Source organism: Molossus molossus, unplaced genomic scaffold (genome assembly GCF_014108415.1).
Source record: "Molossus molossus isolate mMolMol1 unplaced genomic scaffold, mMolMol1.p scaffold_m16_p_2, whole genome shotgun sequence".
Taxonomy (NCBI): Eukaryota; Metazoa; Chordata; class Mammalia; order Chiroptera; family Molossidae; genus Molossus; species Molossus molossus.
In genome coordinates, this window is record NW_023425355.1 from 141,060,310 (window position 1) to 141,078,905 (window position 18,596).

General features: G+C 38.8%; 1 pseudogene; it reads right to left on the reverse strand.

Moving 5' to 3' along the window:
* Positions 1–3,928: 3,928 nt before the first annotated feature.
* LOC118635561 lies at positions 3,929–4,589 on the reverse strand (annotated as a pseudogene).
* Between the last annotated feature and the right edge of the window lie 14,007 nt (positions 4,590–18,596).

Genomic DNA, 18,596 nt, shown 5'->3' on the forward strand with positions numbered 1-18,596 from the left:
GTGTCCATCAGTAGACGAGTGGATAAAAAAGCGGTGGTACATATACACAATGGAGTACTATGCAGCTGTAAGAAAGAGAGATCTTACTCTTTGAGACAACATGGTGGGACCTGGAGAGTATTATGCTGAGCGAAATAAGCCAGTCAGAGAAAGACAAGTACCACATGATCTCACTTTTTTTGTGTGGAACATAATGCACAAAATAAGCTGTTGACCAAAAGAGATCCAGAATCATGGAAGTAGGGAACAGACTGACAAACCTCAGAGGGGGATGGGGGGGTAGGACAGGAAGAGATAAAACAAAGAACTTATTGGATATATGTACAACCAATCAAAACAGACACTAGGCTAGGGAAGGCAGGAGGGGTGTGGGAGCAGGAAGGAGGGGGTCAATGGGAAAGAAAGGGGGACATCTTTAATACTTTCAACAATAAAAAACCCATAAAAATAAAAGTAAAACATTGTCAGTGCTTTTAAAACATATTTACATAACTATTCAGACTTACTTTCTAATTTAATTTAATTTTACACTCACCACCAGGACTTCTCCCATGCACTTTTACTTCAAAAGTCTTTATTTTTATTACCCTTTCATTTACAGTACATCCGTGAGCAAATTTTCTCAGAGTGGAATCTTTAGAGCTCATATATAAATAAAAATTATTTCTGTGGACTTCACATATGACTTGAGATAGAATTATTGAGTCACACACAGCCTCTCCCTTCAAAATATTACATATGCTCTTTTGTGTATTCTGTTACTCTGTGACACTCAGGAGAAGCCTGATTTTGTACTCTGGATGACCTTTTCTTCTGAAAATCTACAGCATTCTTTACCTCTGAAATTTAAAACATTAGTTGTTCACATGCAGATATTGAACAATTTTTGTCAGTTTTGCTTTCACTGTGGGAAGGTCTTCTAACTTGAAGAAGAAATGTTTTTCTTAGACTCAAAAAAACTATATTCTCTTCACCAAATATTGTTTCTCTTCCATTTGTTCTGGAATTTTCCTTTAGACACTGGACCTCTAGTTTCTGTGTCTCTTATCTGTTCTTCCGGGGTTATTTCTACATAGGTCTTAGGATAGATGTATATACTTTGAATCTTCCAAGTACAGTTCATCTTCAGATCAGCAGTTATTTTTTTCTCCCTTTCAATGCACGATCTAAATAAAATGTGCGCGAGTCCCAGAGGGAGGCAAAGTTTGAGGCTCCTTACTTCATAGAACTGTGTGGTGGCTGGGCGTGCCAACCAAATTTCTTTGGATATGTAACTTGAAGTTGCTTCTGATAGCTGTGACAACTGCCAGTCCACCTCGCGATCACTACAGGCAGACGAGCGCGAGGGTCTGCGCAGGCGCACACGAAGAAGACCCTAATGACCACAAACTGTAGCCGCAAACTCTGGTCATTTGGTGCCCGGATGTCGTGCGTTTGATGTCATGTGTTTGGTGCCCGGATGTCATATGTAGTCGCAGTGTGCGCAGGTGCAGGAAGCAGCGCGAGGACATGACCTGAGTCTGTAGTTTCTGGAGACCGCACCTGGCTGCAGCAGCTGTACCTTGCACCAAAATTCATTAATTCTTCTTTTGAATTATTTTACTTATTAGAATAACTTGTGTCAGTGCTAAAAGATTAATTAGAATAGTGCATTTCAATTGAAGGGTCTGTTTTTTTAACATTCCATGTCCAGGGGTGAAAAAAGGATATTATGACTAAGAAACTTCTTATCAGAGATTTATTTCTAAAAGCATTTTTCAGATGATATTAACATGCCAATGTGGAGTATTTTCCAAATAGTAAACAATGAAGATATATTACTGTTACTAGGGGCAGAAATAAACTTTAGTTTTAAAAGTACAATATGGCATTTCCTCAAATACTGTTATTTTGTTCTAACTTGATGAGAAAAATAACTTAATTCCCAGGCAGGGGTCACTGTCTGTGTGCAGTTTTCAGTTCTCCCCACATCTGTGTGGGTTTTCTCCAGGGACTCCACTTTCCTCCCACATCCCAAAGAAGTGCCCATGAGATGAACTGTCATGTCTACATTGCCCCAGTCTGAGTGAGTATGGGTGAGAGTATGAGTGTGCCCTGTGATGGAAGGGCATCCTTTCTATCATGGATCCCACCTTGTGCCCTGAGCTGCCAGGAGAGGATGCAACCACCAGAACCCTTTAGTGGAATATTTGGGTTGGAAAATCATTCCATACTTGTTTTTATTCATCTTTCTTAAATGTATTTGTAGCTCATATTTATTTCAATGTTTCATATTAGAAGTGCAACCAAGAACTTAACTTTGTTTATATCAATCAGCCTATGATCAAAATGGTTTTGGTTTATGTTGTTTCACTTAATGCTGCAGTTTCCAAACTGATGATGTTAAGTGAAGACTTACAGTATAAATCGTTACTGGTTAAGGTAAAACTATGCTATAACAATGAAATCCAAAATCTCAGTGGCTTTAAAACAATAGAAATCTATTTATTTTTCATGTAAGTTCAAAAAGGGGTATTCCTGGTAGGCAGTGACATTCTTCCAAGTGGTAATTCTGGTATCCAGTCTTCTTCCATCTTGTGGCTCTGCCATTTTCAACATATGGCCTCCAAGGCCATTGGACGATAGGAAATAGTGTGGAGGATGTAGCTCAGAGGACTTTAATGGGCCAGGCCTGGAATTCATCCACTTTACTTCTATCTGCATTTCCTTGACTAGAATGTAGTCACATGACCACATCTAGCTGCAAGGGCAGCTAGAAAATATGGATGCCCAAAAGGAAGAGGAGAGGGGTTTGATAAACAGCTAGCCGGTCTATGTCAAGAAGATTTGATATTCTGTTTCTGTTATGAATTCCTGCAGGCCTCATAAGTGAGAAGTTATCATCATAATCACAAACCCACACTTCAAAATACTTAACTGTCAAAACAAAAAACTTACTGAACTAATGCATAAAATCAAGGGTTGAAAACAGGATGACTTTTAAGTTCATACTGAGTTGGATAAAAATTAAATTAAATTAAAATATTTTTGTTTATTGACCCTTGCAGCTAATTCCAATTTTGTTGTCATTACAACACAGAGAGCTGTCAATTTAATTCATGCCTGAAAAATCAGAAGAGTTTATTTGTATTGCAGATACTAAGAAATGCTATGTTATAAATAAATGTTGCCATTAACATGGAGGCAATGAAATGTAGTTGTTATGGAGTGACTCAGCTAGGGGTTGAGGAATCACAAGACTAAGGAAACAAGGAACTGTGTAGGTAGGAGTGGAGTTGTGGGATTAAACCTAAGTAGATGGCTAGGCCCAGAACAGTCAATCTGAAGGCTTTGGGGCAAAAATGTAGAGCCAGACTTTTGTGGAAAAACAGAAGGGTCTAGAAAAGCAGGCTTTATATAGCTGTAGCCAAATGGAATGAGGGAGGATGGAATGTAACTGTTTCTTTTTTGTCTGGGTCATGGGTAGCAAGCATGCTGATTGATTTTGCAAAGCTTGCAAACACCTCTCTGTTAATGATGAATGAGGTCAGGAAATCACATGGGCTGCATATAAAAGAAAGGAAGCATTTGGAAAGTCATCGTATTTCCTTGTATAGATGCCTTTTTTTTTTGAGGTGAGTTAATGCGGCAGCTTTTCCTGAAAGAAGAAACACACAATAAGAGCCACCATAACCGAGCATACAGCATGGACCAGGTCCTCTGTTGGGCACTTACAGATTTTCCCCTTTGTAGAGGATTGTTTATGAAAGGAACCAATTTGCTAATTTTATTTTTATTTTTTTCCTTTTCAAAATGCATCACTTTATTTTCCTCATAGGGCAGCCAAGCACTATAAACCATAAGCATGGGAGAATCACATGATTTTGTCAGTAAGCCCAGGACTTCCGCAGGCTTTCTTAGAGCTCACAGCCACAGCAGCCCCGAGGAGTCAAATATTCAAGTTTTCTCCACAGCCACATGTTCCTTTGATGTTTGGGTCATTGAACACAAACTCACTGGATAATTTGTCTTCACTGTAGTTCATTTCTGTTCCTACAGGTGTTAGCTATGCTTTCTTTTCAATGAACACTCAGACTTCATCTCGAACAACTTTGTCATCAGAATCTCCTTTTGTCCCTGTATATTCTAGATTTCCCACCTTTTTTATCTTATGGCACACATAAACTGATTACTAAAATTCTGTGGCACACCAAAAAATATATTTTTACCGATCTGCCAAAAAAAAAAAAAGTATACTTTTGATTCATTCACACCAGACAGCTGTGTTGGCTGTTGTCATTTTTTTATTTGACAATCTAAGGGAAAAGAGGTCAGTGCCCCTAACCAAATAGTCAGGTATTGCATGTTTTAAAGATTTTTTTGCAGCACACCAGTTGAAAATCGCTGTTCTAGAGTATAAGAAAGGCCATTATGACCCCTAGCTTGGCTACCAACTTTCAAATCTACATGTTCAGTCTTATCTGTAAGAAGTTGTTTTACCTAGTTTACTGCTGAAGGTGGCAGGGTAATGGCAGCCTGGGTGGGTGGCACCTTCTCTTGCTCACAGCCTAGATGGTGACCTGCAATAATGAAGCTGATGTTCTTGCCATCCTGTTGCCTTGATGCCTTGGGCCAGAGCAGGGCCACCTCAGCCTGTCCCCATGGACACGGTAGGAGTGTTTACCTAATTTTATTTCTTTAAAATTATTTTTTCTGATGTGCTAAGTGAATAAGATATATCAAATCACATTAAACAATAGCAGTTTTGGAAGGCTAGCCTCCCTTCGTCTCTAAAAGTGATGGGAGGTGGTTTGCAAAAGACAGATACATTCAGAAATATATAAATTAAACTTGCTGGTAAAAATATTAAAATAGGCTAATTTTGATTGAGCAGTTTTGGCTGTGTCCTGGAGTTATTTTCTGAAGAATTCATTAGTGACTGATAAACATTTTTATTGCCCAGGCTTTATGTATTTTCTCATTTTGGACTAGGCATTGAGTTTATGAGTAAAAGCATGGTCGTTGCTTATCTGAAGTCTTCAATTTGGAAAGGAAAAACAGTGGTCCTCAAGCATTGGAATCACTTGGGGAGTCTTAAAACTGCTGCCTGGGTCTCACTCCCAGAGATTCTGACATAATGAGCCCAGGATATGCAGCCCAGGTGGACACCCTTTGCAGTTGGACTGTAAGAAGTGACTGGAGTACAGGGGAGGAGAGGATTAGTTGGCTTTGAGCTAAGATTTAAAGGATGAATAGGAATTTCCCAGACACACAAATCAGGAAGGTCACTTTGAGGAATTGCCTGTGTGAAGGTCCAAAGACAGGAGAGAGAACGTCATTGAGGGGGCATTGGCTTTAATGAGTAATGTCAGCATATAACATGTAATGGGAAAGTGTCAGGGGATATGCGTCAGAAGTCAGATCACAGATACTGTTTAGTTCAGGCAATAAAGATAAGATTTACTTCACAGGCAGTGGAGAGATAGTGAAGAATTTTGAGCAAGATGAGATATGAGACGACGAGGAGACCATTTGGCTAAATAATCAAATCTCTGCATGCTTTTATACCATATTTCACTCTCAAATGAAGGAAAATCCTTGAAAAACTGTCTTGTAAAGAAATGAAGGTCAGTAGAGTGAGTTTGTTTCCATATTAGTTCATTTCCCTTGGTTGAAAATGTGACAAGTATATGGGCAGGAATCCATGAGATCCTGGAGATTTATGGGCTGCATGAAGTGTAGGCTTCAGTAGAGCAGAGGGACATTAGCCCAGTAAGCCTTAAATACAACAGGCAGGGAAAGTGGCAGTGAGAACGTTTTTTGTCAGTTCTTCGACAGAACTGTTAAAATGTTTACCCTAGAGTTACGAACTTTTTCAGGGGACTCTATCAGGTTTCTTAATCCTTGGCCCCAAGAGAGGACCATGTCAGAGTGTTTGAGATAATCCTGTGCCCTCGCTGGCTGGCTAGGGTGGACATTCAGATCCAAATATTCTAAGGACCTGACTTTGATGATCACTCAAAATATCCATTATCAATGATCCATATAGCTCCTGCTTCAAATGTAGAGGCAGAAGAATGGAGAGAACAACTGAAAATGGTCTTGCCTCTAAGGAACAGTCACATATTATCACTGTCACTTGCACAGAGGCAGAAGAATGGAACATTGAAGGATGGCCCTACCTCTGCATTGGAGTCATCCATTGGCACAGTCACTCTGAAGCTGAACAGTGAAGAAATCACACCCACAGCATTTGCTAAATAAAAGCAAAGACAAATATCATGCAATTCATCTATCTTCTCTCTTTGGCTGCCATGTGAGGCCCCTTTCCAATCCAGCAAATAGATTTGTTATATATCATGCAGGCAGTGAAGTTAACCAGAATGAGACGACTTTGTCTGTCACTTTAATGCCTTTACAAATAATGAATATTATGCTCTTCTAATTTTTCTCTCCAAGCCTAGAATTTTAAAACTGATATAAATGGAAGAAAAAAAATCATATTTAAATGGAAAGGGGAGGGGAGATTAGAACATGCGGGGAAATCATGCCATTGCCTGGAGATGAGCCCTAGTTGATCTTCTGACATTCTTCTCAGTGGAGGACTCGAGCATGCATGACTCCAGCCTCCCAAGTATTAGTCTGTATTTGAATATTTTCAAAGGCCATTCCAGTGTGCTGGAGACCAATCTCTTCCACATAACTACATATCCATATTCAATTACAGCACAAGGTAGTTCTAGATCTTATGCTTATTATTGACCAGTTTTCAAATATTTGGACATATGACATATGACATTAACAGCTCATGCTGTTTTTTTCCCCCCTGTAGTCCAACCTCAAAGTAAACTCTTGTTCCTGGTCATAAATTTATTTCAAAACATTCAGACCCTAGAATAATCCAATTTGTGATGTGCATTTGTGAGAGTATTTGAAGGAGGTAGAATTGGTGGAAGAAAATGAACTGGGGTTGAGGATTGAATTATCCGTATTATATTTTAAATCTAGAGCATGTTCCAGAGAGAATAGAGAAACTCATTGGTGCTTCCTGGAGGAGGTTAGTCAGTCTTTTCTAAGGTGGTTGCCTTTCTAATGCCTCGGAATTTTCACAAGGCACCTTGGAACCTTCAAATGATGGACAGATTAAATAAAAAGCCAAAGTGCTGGACTTGGAGACCATTTCACCCTTTCTTTAGCATGGGGTGCATAAAGGAAATTTTCTTCCCACATTTTAGTGACATGAGGTTTGAGGTACACTTATCCTTGGCAGGTTCTATTCCTTCTGACTGCCCGCCCCCATGGGCTTTTAGCTCGAAACTTCCTTCCTGAAAATAGGTCATTTTCATTTGTCCCCAGAAATTAAAACTGTTACCCTTGCTGTTCCAGGATTAAATATCTAATCTGTTGGTTAGTTTTGCTAGTAAACAAGGAAGCAGTTGTGGTATTGAAGTCTTAGGAAAGATCACAGGGCCTGGAGACCTGAGACCCAGAACCTCATGGTGGCTCTGCAGCCGGTGTGAGGGGACAGTGATTCTTATTTATGTATTTGTACCACACCTCTCAAAAACACACACATACATGATGGCTTACAATTAAAACACACATAAAATTGGGGTCATGCGCCTGGCCAGTGTGGCTCAGTGGTTGCAGGTCAATGACCCATGGCACCAAGAGGTCGCTGGTTCAATTCCTGGTCAGGGCACATGCCTGGGTTGTGAGCCCCATCCCCAGTGTGGGGCATGCAGGAGGCAGCCAATCAATGTTCTCTCTTATTGATGTTTCTATCTCTCTCTCCCTCTCCTTTTCTCTCTCTCTAAAATCAATAAAGAAAAAAAAATTTTAAATGGGGTCATACAATAGCAGCAGAGAACTAAATTTGTGAAAAGGCAGGGAAGCCAAATATGCAAAGGTTAATATAGTCAATAAGTGGAAAATTTAATGTGGGCAAAAATGTAAGCAGGGTAGTTACTCATAGCCCTTCTTAATTTATAGAGGCAGTTTTTCATAATGCTAAGATCTAAACCCTTTACTCAGGAGACTTTGAACTGCACATTACACAATAACTTAAACCATTTTAGCCCTGGCTGGTTTAGCTCAGCAGTTAGTGTGTCAGCCCATGGACTGAAGGGTCACAGGTTCGATTTCCAGTCAAGACCACATACCTGGTTTGAAGGTTTGATTCCTGGCCCCAGTCGTGGTTGTGCGGGAGGCAACCAATCTGTGTGTCTCCCTCATTGATGTTTCTCCCTCCCTCCCTCCCTCCCTCCCTCCCTCCCTCCCTTCCTCCCTCCCTCCCTCCCTTGTGCTCTATTTAAAAAATTCAATAGAATAATATCCTTGGGTGAAGATCAACAAAAAATTAATTAAATGAAATAAACTGTTTTATAAAAAAAAAAAAAAAATCAAGACTGTTATGGTCAAATGGCTATTAAGCTCAAACACAGGCTAGGAACAGACCTAAAATAGAAATTCATGAGATCCATGGGCTTGGATAGAAGATAATGATATCTTTATTTTCATCAACCTCTAACTGACATTTTCAGCATTTTCTTTTATTGTGTGTGGAGCCCGCACAGAGTTTAGCAATACTTGTAACTTTGCTGCCAATACAAATCACAGATATTTTCTTACCACAGTCAAGTTGTTGCCAATATCTCAAAATTTCATCTGTTCTCATTGTTACTATGAAAGTACAATTAATATTAGATCTCAGGCAACTCTTGTTTGTAATGCTTTAATAAAGAAGTATATATGGCCCGGCTGGTGTGGGTTGTAGGATTGATCCCCAGTAAGGGGCCTGCAGGAGGCAGTGGATCAATGTTCCTCTCTCTCTCTCCCTCTTATTTCCTCAGTCTCTAAAAAAAAACACAATAAAAATGTATATTAAAAAAGAAGCATATATGTTGCTATATTGAAATCTTGTAATAACTGAATTTCAGTATAAGTGGTTTTCTTTGTAAGCCCATGTATTTTCTTTATGCATTTAAATACTTATTCTGAGGAGGGTCCTATGGTCTACTAGACCACTAGTGGGCTCTGTAGCACAGAAAAAGGTCAGGAGGTAAGAGACAAACCTAACATGGTATAGAACTTTCTGATGATCTAACTTGATGTAAGTATAGGCTTAGAAAACATAGAAGGGAGATAAGATAGTATGTCTCTTAAATTATAAACCTCTTTCTGCTCAAAAATCCCACGATCCTAGGTATCTGCTAAAGTTAGGAAGAGAAGTCAATGAGTGAAATTCAAAGAGCCCTACTACCTGCTTTTTAAGTATCCTATTCATTGAATGACTAAAAAGCAAACATTTCACTTTGCCTATAGGAGCATGGCTTTTACCATGTTTATCTGAAATTATTTTTTTCTGAATTAAGGTTTCAAGGGGCGACCACCCAGCTGAATTATGAAAAGATGGCCCCAGAGTGGGCCACATCCTGATGTTATGTATTATAATATTATATATTGTATGTCATCTTGGGCCTCCTAGTGTTTCCCTAATCCTCTGGAGTATCCTTCAGCTACATGCTGGCAGCCATTCCGAAGGCTGGACGGTCCCAGTGCTCTGTTTCCATGGCCCTCTTCCATCCAACCGCCCAAGGCTGCTCCGCGCCAGCATCTGCTGGAGCCAGACTTCCATACTTCACTCTCTTATCATCGAGCATTTTTCCAGCGTCAAACATTCTTTGTCTCTTAAAGTATTGTAATCCTGGCTCTATCCTGTTTAAGAATGCAGGAAATATTTAAGTACCTTTTTATTAAAGTATAACCTATAACAGAGATAAAGAAAAATGTACAAGTTATATGTGGAAGCTTCATGAATTTTTCCAAAGTGACCATACCTGTGTAAATAGCACACAGATGGAGAAAGTAAGTATTATCTACACCCCAGAAGCTCCCTACCCTATGATGACCCCATTCCTGTCACTATACCCCCAACCCCACTAAGGGTAATCATGAGACTGACTTCTAACAGCACAGATTTGTTCTGCCCGGTTTTTCACACTTTATAGAAATGAAATCATCAAGTATTGCACTTGTGTCTGGCTTTCTTCACTCAACACTATGTTTGTGAGATCCAGGTTACTGGACAATTTTAAACTCAAAAGTTCAATTCTTGTTTAAGAGTTAGTATATGGTATAGAGAGAACAAAAATATTTCTTTTAGAAAAATTATGTCTTAGGAGACCTAAGAATCCAGCCCTCAAATTTTAGATAGCACTCTTTTTCACTTGTTCTGTGTTTTCTTTTATTTTTAATCTTAGAAATCGTGCTCTGGTTATAATTCTGTTTCCTGTCAAGAGTTAGGGTTGAATTCAATAAAGCTGTGAGCTTTGGTATGCAGGATGCCTTGCAGAAAAATTGTATCTGAACTCTTGAAAGCAATTATGCTTGGAAGTTAGACTTTACTGTTATTTAAAGCCACCCAGAACATCATATCTGCACATTTAAAGTAAACCAGGTGGTGTTAAATACATTACTTGTTTACAATGTTTTTCGTTGCTGCTTTATTGCATTCCATGCTTTAAAAAGCTGAGCAGAGTCAACATGGTACTGTGGGAAGAAGACTGAACAAGGAGTAACAGACCATTTTTTTTGCCCCAAACACGGGCTCATATAGCTGTGTTACATGAATTCTCTGAGCTTCAGTTGCGCTCATCTCTCAGGCTGGGTTTGAAGGTCAGAGTGAGATGATGTATGAGAAAGGTGTCACACAACTGCAAGCTATCCCCACATCACTGCACTCGCTCACTCCACGCTTGCTTTTCTTTTTCACAGTAGGTTTTATTTCTTCTGTCTGACTACTGCTTCTTTTCCGTGACTTTTGATCTACTTGATTGCCCATTGTCCTTTCCTGTCTATCAAGGCCAAGCGCAAAGTCCAATATTTTCATGAAATCTCTGTCATATGTGTGCCCCCTCCCTTCTCTCTCTTCTTCGGACTCTTCTGCCCTCGTGGTTAATGTTACACTCATTTGTTTGACATGCCATTTGTTTCCTTTTCTCAAATAGCTTATAAATTCCCTGGGGAAAACCGTCTTTTGTGGGGGGTCCACCATCTTAAAAAGGACTTGGTAAGCATTTCAGGCATAAAGTTCATTGATTGTGAGTTTTTTCAAAGAAGGGACAACATCAATAGTGTGCTGTCAAAACCCTGATTTATAGCATTTGCTGATTCTATGGCTGATTTCAAGCTACCAACATGATGTCAGTCAGCTCACAAAATTCTTGAATTTTTAACCATCAGCTCTGATGAGCCAGTGTGAGCTGATTCCAGTATCCCACTAGACAAAATGCTGTAAATAAGAAGTCCCTTTTAAGTAAAGGTTATAACCTTCTTCCTGAGTCAAAAGAATATCTGCTATTTAATCGGATAAAAGTCATCCTGGTACTTCCCAATCTCCCAAAAGAAGGTTGGATATGAACATTTTTCAAGAAGTAGATTTATATGGACAGATGCTAGAAGCCAATGCCTAATTTTTCAGAAACATCTTGTCCTATCTGTCAAGTAGAGCAAACACCATAAAGTGATTCATCTGTATCATGAGTGACTTGGTGTCACCTTAGTTAAAAATGCTACTTTTCTAACCACAGAGCTGTGCTGCAATTTTAATTTTAAATATAAAAATGTCCCCACAGTGGAAAATGTTGAAGCTTTGAGTACAAGGCTCTCAATCGCTGAGGTGCATGAGAATGGTCTAGAAGCTGCAGCAAACTGGTCAGAGATCTAGGGTGTCATAAGAGAGAGGTCAGGGCACCAGGGAGACTTCCTGAAGAGAAAGGTACCACAAAGCAACAAAAGATCCTATATATTCCTTGAATTTTTTAAGAGCTTATGTACTAAAGTCTCAACAATATTCTTAAAATCTTACAGTAATCATCTGGTGGGCAAAACAAAACAAAAAAAAACCAACATTCTTTTAAATAACCCTCTGAAGTTCATTTAAAAAAATCCATGTCTATGTAGAAAAAACAAGCTGGTTTAATGAAGTCAGAAGAAGATTCTCAAAAGCCTCAAATAAGATTTAACCAAGCTGTAATAGAGTGAACTTTTACCTAGCCTCAAGCCAGATCTTTGGAGGTTTATTATCTCTAGGTCACAAGGAAAGAGTGAGGTGAAATGCACATGAGCATCTATACGAAGATCATATTAAGAATAATTGAACTATGCAAGTTCTAGCTGGGCCCTGATCCTTTGTTTTCTAACCAAGGCAGAAGTAGGAACTGACCTACATACCAATCATTTATTTTCTTGAATCAAAAATGAACTCACTGTACAAAAGTGGAGCTCAAGGGAATAATACAAATGGCTTGCATTCAAAGGACCTCTATAAACAATGAAAAGCAATTCTCTGGAACTGCAGAACTCAAAATAAATAAAGTATGTGGGCACTTTTGGTGGAAATCACAGCGATTTGAGATGATGAAGTCCTAACTCACAGTACTTCAGAATGTGACCTTGTGTAGAAATACAATCATTGCAGATGTAATTACTTTAAGATGAGGTCATACTCAAAAATCTTCAACAAATACTAGCAAACCTAATTCAACAGCATATTTAAAGGATTATATACCATGACCAGGAGAATTTATTTCTGGAATGTGAGAGTGGTTCAACATGAAATTTAATCAATGTAATATAACACATTACAGAATGAATCACAAAAACCACATGATTATCTCAATTGATTCAGAAAAGCATTCAACAAGATTCAACACCATTTCATGGTAAAAAACAGTCAACACACTAGGAATAGAAGGAAACTATTTCCACATAACAAAGGCCACATAAAAAATCCTATAGATAACATCTCAATAGTGAAAAACTTAAAGCTGTTTCTCTAATATCATGAACAAGATAAGTGTACCTGCTCTTGCCGCTTTTATTAAATATAGGATTAGCAGTCCTAGCCAGAGCAATTAGGTAAGAAAAAGAAATAAAAGGCATCCAAATTGTAATGGAATAAGTAAAAGTATCTCTGTTGGCAGATGACCTGATCTTATATAAAAAAAAAAACTCTAAAGATTCCACATATAAAAATGTAGAACTATTTAAATGACCCAGCACAGTTGCAGAATGCACAGTCAACACACTAAAATCAATTGTGTTTCTAGTCACTGAAAATGAACAATCTGAAAAGGATATTAAGGGGAAAAAATCCATTTATAATAGCATCAACAATAATAAAATACTTAGGAGTAAAGTTAAAAAAAAAAAAAAAACAGGGGAAAGACTTATACATGAAAATTTAAACACATTGCTGAAAGAAATTAAAGACAAATAAATGGAAAGATATTCTGTGTTCATGGATTGGAAGACTTAATATGATTAAGATATCAATACTATCCAAAGTGATCTACAAATTCAATACAAGCTCTATCAAATCCCAATGACACTTTTTGCAGAAATAGAAAAATCCCTTCTAAAATTTATGTGGAATCTCAAGGGACCCTGAATAGTCAAAACAATCTTGGAAAAGAAGTATAAAGTTGGAGGTCTCACAGTTTATGATTTCAAAACACATTTTAAAACTATAGTAATCAAGACAGTGTGATATGGGTATAAAGATAGACCTATAGACCAATGAAATAGAATAGAGAGCCCAGAAATGAACCCTCACATACATGGTCAAATGATCTTTGACATGGTTGCCAAGAACAAATGATGGGCAAAGGGCAATCTTTTCAACTAATGGTGTTGGAAAAACTGGATTGTCACATGCAAAAGAATGAAGTTGAACCATTATTTTATACCATATACATAAATTAACTGAAAATAGATTAAAGACCTAAACTTAAGACTCAAAACTTTAAGACTCTCAGAGGAGCCTGGCCAGTGTGGCTCAGTGGACTGAGAGTTGTCCCATGGACTGAGAGGTCCTGGTTTGAGTCCTGGTCAGGGCATGTGCCCGGGTTGCAGGCTTGATCCCCAGTAGGGGGCATACAGGAGGCAGCCAATCAATGTATCTCACATCGTGTTTCTATCTCTCTCTCCCTTCCTCTATCTCTGAAAGATCAATAAGAATATTTTTTAAAAAATAAAATAAAATTCCCAAAGAAAAACATAAGGGAAAAGCTTTATGACTTTGGATTTCTTGGACATGATACCAAAAAGTACGGGAAACAAAAGCAATTACAGACAAATGGGATCGCATACAACTTAAAAACATCTGTGCATCAAAGGACATAATCAGCAGAGTGAAAAGGTAGCCTATGGAATGGAAGAAATATTTTAAAATCATATCTCTGATAATGGATTAATAATTAGAATGTTTAAAGAGTTTATACAACTCAACAACAAAAAACAAATGACATGATTAAAAAATGGGCAAAGGATTTGAATAGATCTCCAAAGAAGACACACAAATGGTCAACAAGCATATGAAAAGATGCTCAACATCACTAATCATCAGGGAAAATGCAAAACCACAATGAGATACTCATCATGATGGCTAAAATAAAAACAAAAACAAAAATAGGAAATAAATATTGGTGAGGATATGGAGGAATTGTAACCCTGTGCACTGCTGATGGGAATGTAAAATGGTGCAACCATTATGGAAAATAGCATGACAATGTCTCAAAAAAATTAAATATAGAATTACCATATGATCCAGTAATCCAACTTCTGGGTATATAGCCAAAGGAATTGAAAGCGAGGGAAGTCTCAAAGATTGTTGGTTCTAAGGGAAGCATATTGATATGATTTGAGTATGTCTACAGAGGACCTGAAGCCTCTGGCCAATGGCTCACTAGGAAGTGAGACATGTCAATAACCATATAGGTGAGCCTGCAAGCTGAACCTCCAGCCACAGTCAAATCTTCAAATGGCTGCCGCCCTGGTGAACAGTTTGATTGCAACTTCATGAGAGTCCACGAGCCACCACCCAGCTAAAGTGCTCTTAAATTTCTGATCCACAAGAATGGTGAGATAATGAATGTTTGCTGGTTTAAACTACTAAGATTTGGAGTAGTTTGTTCTATAGCAATAGAAAACTAACAGCTAACCATAGCACTAACACCATGAATGGAATGAGAACATTTAAACACAACTCCAGAGAACCATCCCTGTTTTTCAACTCTGACTGCTATTTTACTTTTATGGGGGAAAGAAAGAGTGCATTGTTGAAAGTGCTTTTTAAATGTACATAAGCATGGCTGTTTTATAGTGGTGAAACTGTCATCACCATAAATAATCAAATATCAACATTAATAATCAAATATCAAAAGTAGGACACACAGAGGATTACATGGGACCACATCAGAATGTACCCATTGATGATTGAGGGACCAAAATATTGTAAACTATTTTGAATAATTAAAAAGGTTGGCCTCACATGCCCTAGCAGGATTTTTATTTTATATTCTAGATATTCAGATTATTCGTTGCATTCCTCACTGGCACTGCATGCTCCAGATCACAGGACATTGCCTCCCCTCATCGTGATTTGAGAACATTCTATTTTACTGCAATTACAGTTTTCAGGAATGACAGCTGCTGAATAATTATAGAAAATTGTTTTAGTGCTCTTCTATAAAATTCGCATGTTCTCAAACTTGGCATTTGTTGAGGTTGTGAACCCATGGCTTAAATATGTGGAGACCCATGTTAAAGATCAAAGTGAAATCTAAATGTATTTTTTTCAGATTTACTTTTAATATTAGTATTCTGTAAATTCTTTGCTCAACCTTTTTTTTGTTTGTTTTATTTGCCTAAAATCATCATTAAAATATATATATGTATATATATATATTTTAATGATATATATAATGTATAGACCCTCTCTAAAATGAAAGACTCATTGGGAACAAATGATAGAAAAGTGTTAAGGTCTATTTTAACTTTAAGGATGTAAGTGTATCTGAGAAATCATTCATGAGGCTAAAATGAGGAATCTTAAGGCTTGTCTTCAAGCCCTCAGATCAGTTAGTGTGCAGTCTTCTGGGGAGGGGCCAGTTATCTCTTAAATAGTCAGAATGGAATGCAAACTGACCTTGAACAAGATATATCATCCTGCCAGAATGGAATCAGGTAGGCTGGTTTTTAGAGCAAATATCAAAGGAAACTCTTGGGCAGAACACTTGGTATGTGGCCAATCCATGTAGGGACCACAAAGGTACAATGGAAATGTGTGTGGTGGCGTTTAGGGAAGGCAGGTTACCAAAAGGAGGAGCCTCCTTAGGGGACAAATTTATTTATTTTTCATTTAATTTTTTTGGAAGGGAGGGAGAGGAGAGAGAGAGGAGAGAAAGAAAGAGAGAGAGAAACATCAACGTGAGAGAGACACATCAATTGGTTGCTTCTGACACATGCCCTGACCAGGGCCAGGATTGAACCTGCAATCCAGGTATGTGCCCTTGATCAGAATCAAACCCGAGACCTTCCAGTGCATGGGCTTACACTCTAAGCACTAAGCCACACCAGCCAGGACGGGGGGACCACTTTAAATAAGCACATAGATCCCACTAAGGGGGCAGTAAAATCTGGAGAAGTTGGAAGGGGTATTTCCAGGCTCCCTTCTATTGACATGTGGCACATTTGAGGACTCAGAACTTTAGATACTTACAGAGAAGAGTCTCTGTCAAGATGCAGTTGAAAAAGGAGGAAACACACCAGTTATTTTAACAAACATTTCATATCCTCAGTTAAATAGGTATTAGAGGACTGAAAGACAAGGAGAGAGACTGGGGTAACCAGGAGGAATCACTGCTACTGGAAGCCATGGCTAGTCCTAGGCCTGAGGAACAAATGGAAGAAGCTGGGTCTATCAGAACCTAAAATCTGTGAGCAAGAGGCCTGCAGAGCTGGGCCCAGATCTATGAAGAGGTAGCTATTAGTTGACTGGAGCTGGTACTTTTAAGGGGATGGAGAATAATACTGGAAATTGGAACCAACTGTTAGTGGAAGCAACTAGAAGGAAATGGAAAGATGTCCTGTCCTCTGTCCTTCATGCCTCTACCTTCATCAGTGCCCCTTACTGGCAGAGCCAGACAAGGAGACAGATAGCAAAGGGCCAATGAGGTTGGCAGAGTTTCAGCCCAGCATCAGAGAGTAGACTACAGAAAGCAGGGGTCAAACAGAGAGAGAGTGGTTTAATAACTAGTCTAATGAGACAATACATAAAAGAGGAGGCTGTCATCCTGAGTGAACCTAGGAGCCAAGGGCAGCAGGAAACTTCTCAGACCCTCGTGAAAAAAACATTTAAGCCAAGGATTGGACCTATGGTGGCAGTGGAAGGCATGAGGGGGCCAGGGACAGCAGGGCAAATTGGCTCAGGCCTCAAGACTGGGTGTGAATGGGGCTCAGTTTTAACCATTGTTCAGTGGAACATTTTGTAAGGGAACAGGGTAGTCCTCATCTATTTACACAGGCCATAAGAAAAAGAAGCTCCTGCACTTAGGTTTAGATCAGAAAATAATTTAGAAAAATGTAAGTCATAGGCATCCAGTGGTGTTGGAATTTATGCAACAAAATGCAATGAGAAATGATTCAGAGTTTTCTGATGTGTTACTAGGTGAAACAGGAAGTTGGTGGCCACTTGTCTTCTGGGTTTGAGCAAATGGAGGTGGGCAAGGAGGAACTAATAGAACCTTTGACACACATTACACTTGTATCTGTATTGTAATAGACATTTACATACATTGGAAGAGAGTTGGTGAAGCAATACTTTAATACTTCCTTAAGATTCCACTGCTTGGACCCTCCATGGCCATGCCCAGTATAGCCAAGTGTCCCCTGGTCCTTTTTTCCTTATCTATGATCCCTTGAACCATTCTGAGCTTTCTCACTATGAGGTCCTAATGCCCCATCCCACTCCCCTTACAGAAAAGGAAAGTTCTTTCCACTTAGGGAAAGACATTCATGGCTGGATTTCTAGTAGAACCCAAAACACCAAGCCACTACCTAAATGGGTCTTCCCTCTTTTCCCTTGATTTTATACCACGAAAGGGGAAGGAAGATTCATTTGGAGAAGTGTATGATTATTTTTCAGTATCATTGATTTTGCTAAAGTGGATTCTAAAGAGAGTGACCCAAAGCCCCATCTTCAGAGGAAGCAAGAGCTTTTGATGTCAAGCTGACCCGAAGCTCAGAAAAGATGATGTTATGACCCACATAGGATGAGTCATAAAGACACAACCACAGTTTCCAACATAGGAACAGAACTGGAATAAATCGATAACAGTGAAATATTACAGAAGGTTCTAAATTAGATCCTCGATTTTGTTTCACTAAACAGTGTCCTCTTTCCAGCAATCAGATCTGTTTGTTAATATTTATGTTTTCCCTGGGGTTCCCGTTTTTTTTATAAAGTACTAATGGAAAGCCATGTGGTCATAACAAAGGGCTGCTGGCAGTGGTGTACCTAATCTGAGGGCAGCTTCCTAAGAGAAAATAGCCTTTGAGCTTTGAGCTTGCAGTTCCAAATTAATGATAATAATGCACCTAATAAAAGTGTGCTGAGAAAATTGTTCCCTCTTTGATTCCTGGCTATTTTCCAAAGCAAGCCCCACTAGTAACCTTTTTATTCATAGGCGCACAGCTAGTTTCATGCCACGTGTCCTCTTCAGACACACCCAGGAAGTAACTATAAACTGTCACTTCTGAGTAATAAGGCTGGG